This window comes from Carcharodon carcharias (assembly GCF_017639515.1).
Source record: "Carcharodon carcharias isolate sCarCar2 chromosome 27 unlocalized genomic scaffold, sCarCar2.pri SUPER_27_unloc_2, whole genome shotgun sequence".
Lineage (NCBI taxonomy): Eukaryota > Metazoa > Chordata > Chondrichthyes > Lamniformes > Lamnidae > Carcharodon > Carcharodon carcharias.
In genome coordinates, this window is record NW_024470635.1 from 2685290 (window position 1) to 2693961 (window position 8672).

The 8672-nt window shown below is 41.5% G+C and overlaps 1 pseudogene; it reads right to left on the reverse strand.

Moving 5' to 3' along the window:
• The window catches only part of LOC121273855, a 77975-nt pseudogene extending 77087 nt beyond the window's left edge, over positions 1-888 (reverse strand).
• Between the last annotated feature and the right edge of the window lie 7784 nt (positions 889-8672).

Sequence of the window (8672 nt, forward strand, 5' to 3'; positions counted from 1 at the left end):
TAAGCTGTTGCGTTGAACTTACTGACGAATTTTGTTGTTCAATCCTGTCTTCGCCGAGAAAAGTCTCAGGAGATAAGGAAGATGATCCACGTTTTCAGGGTCTTGCCAATGAGGGAGGTTTTGTTGGCTGGGAGTTGGTTGGAAGTGGGTCTCAGTTTTCTGGGTGTTTAATGAAAAGCCAATTTTTTTCATATCCTTCGAAGAAGGTGTCAGAAATGACCTGGAGCTTAGATTTCAGTCAGCATGTACGCAAGAACCACCTGCTTACTGAAGCTTAATGAATGAGTTTGGGAGGTTTTGGTTTTGGATTGAAAGTGGTCTCGGTTTCCCCTCTGACTGTAGATTTTCCCCACGCCTGTGGGTAACCTGCTGGAGGTGAGGTGAACTATTCAATTGAGGAAACAATGAGGAGAGGTGTGTTGCGATGACAGAAGCCTGTCTGTTACCATTTATCACTAAGGTACCGTCTGTACTGGTTCCATTGGTAAGATTCACGGATTGCAATCCATCGAGGAATAGATGGAGGATGGTGACAAATTTCTGGCGGCAGCCGAATTTGACAAGGATGCTCCATAAGGCGTCAGCACTGGCAGAGGAAAAGGATTTTGCGATGCCGAGAATGTCTGTGTGCAGCGGTTGCTGCTGCTCCTTGTACTTCCCGTGTTTTTGCCACACAGTTAACATCATGGTGCCTCTCGATGGGCGAATATCACACTCCGTCTCTGTAAAGAGCTCTGCGGTCACGGTTAGAGTGTGATTCAGGAGGATGCTTGCAATGATCGCCCCTTTGGCAGGCAGCAAAGTGGCTCCTTTTTGGTCACTGCAATCAGGCTTGTCTTGAATCGACTCATGATCAGAGCACCCCGAGGTCCATTTCACCCGGCCCATTATCAGTAATAACTGCATTTTCCCCCATCCCATGTTATATTCACGAAGGCTCTTAGTCAGTAATTTCTTCACTAGGTACCGTCTCAGTTTACGTTAATCTCAAAACAGCAACTGCACTTGGCCCTGTCCGAGTTTATATCACGTTAGACCCTATATCAGTAATCACTGCACTTGCCCCGGTCCCAGTTTATATTAACCAAGACTCTTAATCAGTAATTCCTTCCCTCCGCACTCTCTCAGTTTATATTTATCAAGGCACAGTATGAGTCATCACTGAACCAGGCACTGTCCCAGTTTATATCAATCGACATCCTGCATCAGTAATCACTGCACTTGACAATGCCTCAATGAATTTAAATGTATATCCTGTAACACAAATCACTGCCTCAGTTAATATTCACCAAGACTCTTAATCAGTAATCCCTTCACTGGGCCCTGTCATAACTTATAGTAATAGAGCTTTACATTGTCAATCACTTTTCTTGGCCCTGTCTCAGTTGATAATAATAAAACCCTGTATCATCAGGGACTGCACTTGACCCTGTCTCAATTTATATTGGACAAACCCTGTATCAAGATATTATACTCCAGATATTTTATACGCAACGGCTGCACTAGATTCTGTCTTAATTATCACTGCATTAGATATTGTTACTGTTATTGTTCGAGCTGAAGCTGCCTCACCTACTATTGCAAAAGTCTATATCTCTATTTCTATTAAATTAGCCCCTGTCTCATTTATCACCTTAGAGCCCAAGTCTTTAAAACTACACTAGGCTCTCCCTTGGTTAGACTGATCAAAAATGCTGGCTTTGTTACATCACGCTAGGCCTCAGCTCATTTAAGACTACATTAAGCACCACCTTTTAGACAGACAGAGAGAGACAGATAGATAGATAGATAGATAGATAGATAGATAGATTGAGAGTGAGTGCGAAAGGCGAACAATTATTCACTCTGCTCAGTGAAAACCTGTGTTGTATTAAAGTTTACACATTCGCACTTGTCTTGTACTGTGCAAAGTAACCCCCTTCCTTGAAGCTTCACAGAACTCACTTAACCTCTCTCCCTATCTCTCTCTCTCTCTCACTCTCCATCTCTATCTCTCCCCCCATCCCCCTCTTTCTCTGAGACACCAGCATCCCCAATGGTCCTCATTTTCTTTCCAAGACAGCAACTCACTCACTTAAACTTTGTCCCGCAAAACATTAATTATTTAACCCGGCTCTCACACAGAGCCCATTTAATCTATTAAACTCTCTACTCAATTTCTCAGACAACATATGATTCATTTAAAACATTCTTTATCCAAATACTCATCCGGGAGGGATTTTTTATTTTTATTTTCTCTCACTTCTCCAATTGGTAACCCTCACTCCACCTCGACGTTCAATCAATAGGTTAAAATGAAAAGAAGCCCTTTCGTTTCTTTCTTTGACATGAGAAAGGAGGTGAACGCAATGTTAAAAGTAGGAACAATCTATGACGTGCTTCTTGCTGCAGTCAGAGTGAGCTCACCCTCAGAGGCAGGAAGACTGTTCATGGTGATAACATGAAACTGACGCTTGCTGTTCCATTCTCAGGTAACACAACTTCCTGTTTCTCAGCTGCCGGTTCCTAACCGCACATCTAACTTCTGAGCAGAGAGGTAAATCCAGGGGCAATAACCTGTTGGAAAAATCTATCAAGGCGGCCTATGTCTGGCCACAGAGTCAGTGCAGAGTCTCACATATCACAGTCTGGTGAGATTTACAAATAAAACCGCTGTGATCTGTTTCGAGCTTCCATTCCAGGACATAGCTGGATGTGTCTTTGGATCAGTCACTGATTTTTCCCTGTTCTCTAAAGCCGGGAAATGACCGCTTGCTCCCTTGTATTTTGGCCATTTTCATTGTGTTACTTGTTTGGTTTATTGCTGAACTTTTCTCTCTCACCGCCTCTTCCTTTTGTCCCTTTCCCCTCGCTTAGTTTTATGCTCTGTCTGTCAGTTCCAGGATCTCTCTCTCTCTCTGCTTCTACCTGTTTAACACACATTCTCAAAAACATTAAGAGTTTAATGCAGTAAAAAAAAGAGAGCTCATTTCAACTGGCGCAACAATCAGTGATCAGAGAGGTTAGATTCAGATTAATTGAACTAGATGGTGAGATGAGGAAAACTGTTTTTTTTTTAAACAAAGTTATCATGAGCTGGAACGCACAGAGCGAAATGGAGGAAGGAGCAAATTCAACTTTGGAAAGGGGATAAATACTTTCGTGCTTAAAATCGGCTGGATAATATAATTATAGAGGCATAGAAAAGTTATGGTGCAGAAAGAGGCCATTCAGCCTATCGTGCCTGCGCCGGTTAAAAAGATAAATGAAGAGAAATTGCAGCTGATTTGAATCGCGATGTCCAGCACCTCGCCCGTAGTCTTGCCGGTTACAGCATTTCGTTTGCGGTTCCAGGTATCTTCTAAATGGGTTGAGTGTTGCAGCCTCACCCACCAATTTAGGCAGTGACCTCCAGATATCCACTACCAGCTGGGTGAACAATTTTTGATCACGTCCCCTCTAATACCACATCCAATCGCCTTAAATCTATGCCGTCCTGGTAAGTGACCGTTCAGTTACAAGAAACAGGTCTTTACCGTCGACCCTATCTAGACCCCTTTTATTTTGAAAACCAGAATTATTCACCCCTTAGCCTCCCCTGTTCTTTAGATAACCACCCTAGTCTGTCCAATCTCTCCTCATCAGTGCAATTTCCAAGCCCTGACAACATTCTTGTCAATCTCCTCTGCACTGTCTACAAAGCAATTATGTCCTTCATGTAAGGTGATCACCAGAGCTGTACACAAAATTCCAGCTGTCCATGAGCCACAATTCCATCTTTAAATCGCTGCTTTTGTATTCAATACCTCGCCTAATAAAGGACAACCATCCCTTTGCTTTCTTGACGACCTTGTCTACCTGTTCTTCCACCTTAAAGGACAGGTGGACATGCAACCCAAGGTCTCGCCTATCAACCTCTCCCAATAACTTCCAATTAATTGAGTATTCCTTTGCTTTGTTTGCCCTCACAATTGTCTGGATTCACTTCCATTTGCCATTTCGACGCCCAATCAACAAAGCAGTGATATCATTCTGGAGTCGCTAGCTATCCTCTTCACTATGAACTACACAGCCATGTTTGCATCATCTGCAAATTTCCCAATCATGTCTCCCACATTTAACTCTAAGTTATTAATATATACAACGAACAGCAAGGGGCCCAGCACTGAGCCCTGTGGTACACCACTGGAAACCGTTTACCCATCACAAAAGCATGCATTGACGATTACCCTTCGTTTCCTGTTACTGAGACAAATTTGGATTCAAACTGTTACCTTCCTCCGTATCCCATGAGTTCTCACTTTCCTGACCATTATGGGGAATGTCACTAATTGGACAGACTTTTAAAAGAGTAGATATACGCACCGTGTGCTGGTTGGACTTTTCCACTGATTTTAGGCCTTTACTACTGTTTCCTTTTCTGTATTTATGTATCTTCTTGTTGCAGCATCATTTCGGCACCTACCTCTGTACTTTACTGGGCCCAAATAAAATATGATAATCACATGCTTTGCATCGTGGACTCATCCTGTCGCCTGAAAGTGCCAGCACTTATAATGCTGATAATTGTCAGGCAGCTGTCAAGAGTTTATTCATAAACTTTAAAGTGAATGTCACTGGATTGAAATCTTATCAGAGAATCACCAACTCCTTGAAACTATGTGGCACAGAATTTTTCCCTGGGGCGATTTAGTTATTTGATCTTTTCAGTGACAATGAGCATCAAGCAGAAGATTGAAAATGTTGGTTTCTTTGCGTGGCCAGACTCGGCCCGTGTGCCTCTGTCCAACTCCTAAAGTGCAAGAAAAGCTGTGAAGCAACAGATCCGTTTCTTTTCCACTGACAGATGTGTCACTGTCACCTCAGGTATCAGAAACCTCTGCAGTCGCCACGCCCTCATTTTCTCCCCCTTGGGTACAGCCATCCTTCGTCACTCTCAGTCACGGTCCTCAGTCAATACTTCTCCATTACTACCTTCTCAGAGAGCACCCTGCTCCACTCATCATTACATAGGGCCCTGCAATATGCACAAAACACCATGGCGTTCCACCAGTTTGCCTTACAATTAAAATCGAATGTTCTTCGCTCATCCACCTCGCTCAATGTAAGACTACAAGCGGTAACAACGGCCTCCGTCGTTATATTTCAGTCGGCCTCTGTGACCATTATTATTCCAGGATCCAGTCTGCTCCAGGCCCTGTAATCGCCCTTTTTTCGTAAATCAAAATGGAACAGTTTTCTTTTTTATTAAACACAAATGTCAATCTCATGATTATGTCGCAGGAACCGCTGCCTGGCTGGATAGGGAAGGTGCAGAATTGTTCTGACTGCTATATTCCCTCGCCGATTCTAAGTGTAAGAAAATACTTGGAAAAAGGACGCAAAAGCAAATGAAGTTGAATTTATACTGACACCTGGAGAATCCATCCAGATTCTATGGTGCAGTCTTTTTTTTTTAATTCATTCATGGCATTGGGGATCCCTGGCTGGGCCAGAATTTATTATCCATCCCATATTGCCCTTGAGATGATGGTGGTGAGCTGACTTGTTGAACAACTGCAGTCCATATGGTGTAGCTAACCCCACAGTGTTGTTCGGGAGAGAGTTCCATGATTTTAACTGGACGGTGACTTGAACCCATAAACTTTGACCCTGGAGTGAGAGTGCTGTTAATTATTGAATATGGGCATGTTCTGTTCACAGTTCCGATCACACCAGAACGTGTCTGTGTTGTTAAATAATTCTTATTCCATTCAAATTTCAATGGTCCTTGATTCCGTTATTCTGCAAAAAAATTACAATGTTTCTGGAATCACACGCCCTAACTTCGGTTTAGGTGCACTGGATACCGCCTATGCTATCAGCAAACTTTATGCAGTGATGTGTTCAGTAACACATAGCATCCTGCGGCTGTAACTATTGGGTCGAACACTGTCTTGGTTACACCAAATTTAAACGTGCCTTTGCTGTAATCACACTGGTCTCTGAATGCATTATTATTGGATTGCCTCCTATTTTGTTATTTATTAAACTTCACTCCCGCCACTGGTCCAGTCAGAAAATAATCTGCTTCTTGTTCCAATTCTTGCGCACGCCTCTTATGGGATCAGCAATCCCATCTATTTTCAAGAGTAATGTGCTTCTAACATTAATGAATTTGACAGTCCTCACTTAGTGATACACTGTTACCTATTTCCGGTATTATTGTACAAAGTATTGCATCCACTATCATTAAACATAGACTTCTTTCTTCTATTTTTACACTAAGTCCTGCATTTGCTATTCATGTCGTAGTCCATATCTTTGTTTACACCGCGCCCTGTCTCTGCTTTAACTGCACTAGATTATCTCTGTTTTTATTACGTCAGGTCGTACCTTTGTCATTGCTGCACTAGCCCATATCTCTGTTTATAACACATAGACCCTGTCCCTATTTATGGTACAAAGGGCCTAATACTTTATATAGAATATACAGTATAGGAGCAGAATATTCAAAGCAAAAAGGATTAGTGCAGTTATAGTGGAAACAGTGGAAGTAACTTTCAAAGGTTGTAGAGACAAAAGAGTGAAAATTCCTTGGAGATCAAGGAATGTTTCAAGCCTTTCCATCCCTAGGAATAAGAGGTTAGAGAAGTACAGTTGTATTAACATCACAAAAGGTACAATTTCAATTTGTCCATCTTACTTCCACAAATAATAACAGCCTCGTGGTATAGACAGGAGTTTCAGTAAGTTGCTGCTGTGATCATTTGTTGATAAACTGCCCTTATTCTCGAGGTAATTCAATCCACTTTCCATCTAATCACCAGAGAGATAAATCTACCTTGGAAATGACATAATCAGTCTCAAATCACTTTATAAAAAGAGCACGCAGCAGAATGGTTATTAATAAATATTTACAATCTTAAACGAACTTCAGGTAAAATACATGAGTTGTTCTTTATGAGGTTTGAACACACTTACTGAAGTTGCTGACAGACTGAGAGGTGTGTGTGGTGAGAGAGAGAGAGAGAGAGAGAGAGAAGCAGACAGACAGTGAGTTAGGCGCTGCACCAGGTAGAGAGGAGAGCGAGAGATTGCTGATAGACACCTTCATCTTATAACGAAATGGTCAACATGACAAGAATTTGTACATAAGGGCACATAAGAGAAAAATGTTATGATTTTTCTTTCTGCATTCAAAGGTCGGCAGCCTCAATTTGAATAATGGAAAATAAATTCCAACAAAAATATGGCGAAGGTAAATCATTTCTCTGTGAGGAATTACAACACAAGTATGATGCATGATTGCAAGCATGTAGGACAGGCGGTGTCTGATACATGAGACTGTCGAGTATAATGAAACTGAATATCAGGCACTGCGCTGAATTGGCGGCCGACCTACTGCCGCCCATTTCTGGCCAAGGCCAGGGACCATTTTCTAACTCCATGCCTTTATTTATATTATCTCTCCATTTCACATAGACAAAGACTAGTGCAGTAATAACTGAGACTGGGTCTAGCTTAAGTTAAGCTGAGACATTGTCTTCTGAAGTAGTAATAGAGATCGGGGCTGCTGCAATATAAATAGAAAAGGGGTCCAGTTTAGCATTAGAAAATGCAGTGTCTAGTGCAATAATAACTGCGACTGCATCTTCTATGATGTGAGACATGGTCTGGTAGAGTGTAAACAGATAGTGCTAACGTAATATAAGCAGAGACATGGAGCAGTGCAGCATCAACTAAAACGGGGCTTAGTGGTGTGTATACAGACCCTGAATCCAGCGCAGTAAAAACTGGGACTTTGTCGTTTGTAATACAAAAAGAGACATGGAATAGTTGCAGAAAAACTGAACTGGGGCCAAGTACTGATATAAATGAGGCAGGATCTGGTGTAATATTATGATATGGTACAGTTGGATATAAACTAAGAAAGGGTCAGGTGTAGTAATTCTGAGACATGGCAGAGTGCACCAATTATTGCTACATCTTCAATAATATAAAGGGAAACTGGACTTAGTTCAATCATTACTGAGACAAGATCCAGCGTATTAGTTATAACGTGGCCTTGTGTAATATAATCATACGCATGTACAGTAAATACAAAGACAGGGTCAATATCAATATAAACAGATGCAAGGAAAAGCCCCTCGGAATGTAAGCAGTAAAATGATCTAGTTTGAAATAAATAGAGAAATGATCTGGTGTAACGTAAACAGAAATGTGATCTAGTGGATTATAATGTGAGACAGTGAAGGGTGCAGCAATAATTGAGACAATGCCTGGTAATTGTAAAGCAACCTCGGCTACACTGCCATCAGCTGGACAAATGTTGCTATTGTCAATGCCGTGTTAATGCCAATTTCAGCGAAAGATTATGATAATAATTATAGAACTATGGAATGCTTGCAGCACAGGTGGAGGCCTCTAAAGCTTAGGAGATTTTGAGAGATAAAACCATTTTTAAAAAAAAATCTACGTTCCGAATTCTTGGTTTATAATAATGGAGTATTCAATTGTGGCTGACCTGACAAGTTCTGAATAAGCATTATTTATGGATCAAGTAGGCCTTATTAAACAGATTTCCAGAAAGAGAGCTGCAAAGACTCACGACCCTCTGAGAGAAATAAAAATCGCCTAATCTCAGTTTCAAATGGGCAGCCCCTTATTTTTAAACAGTGAACCCTAATATTAGATTCTCTCACATGAGGAAA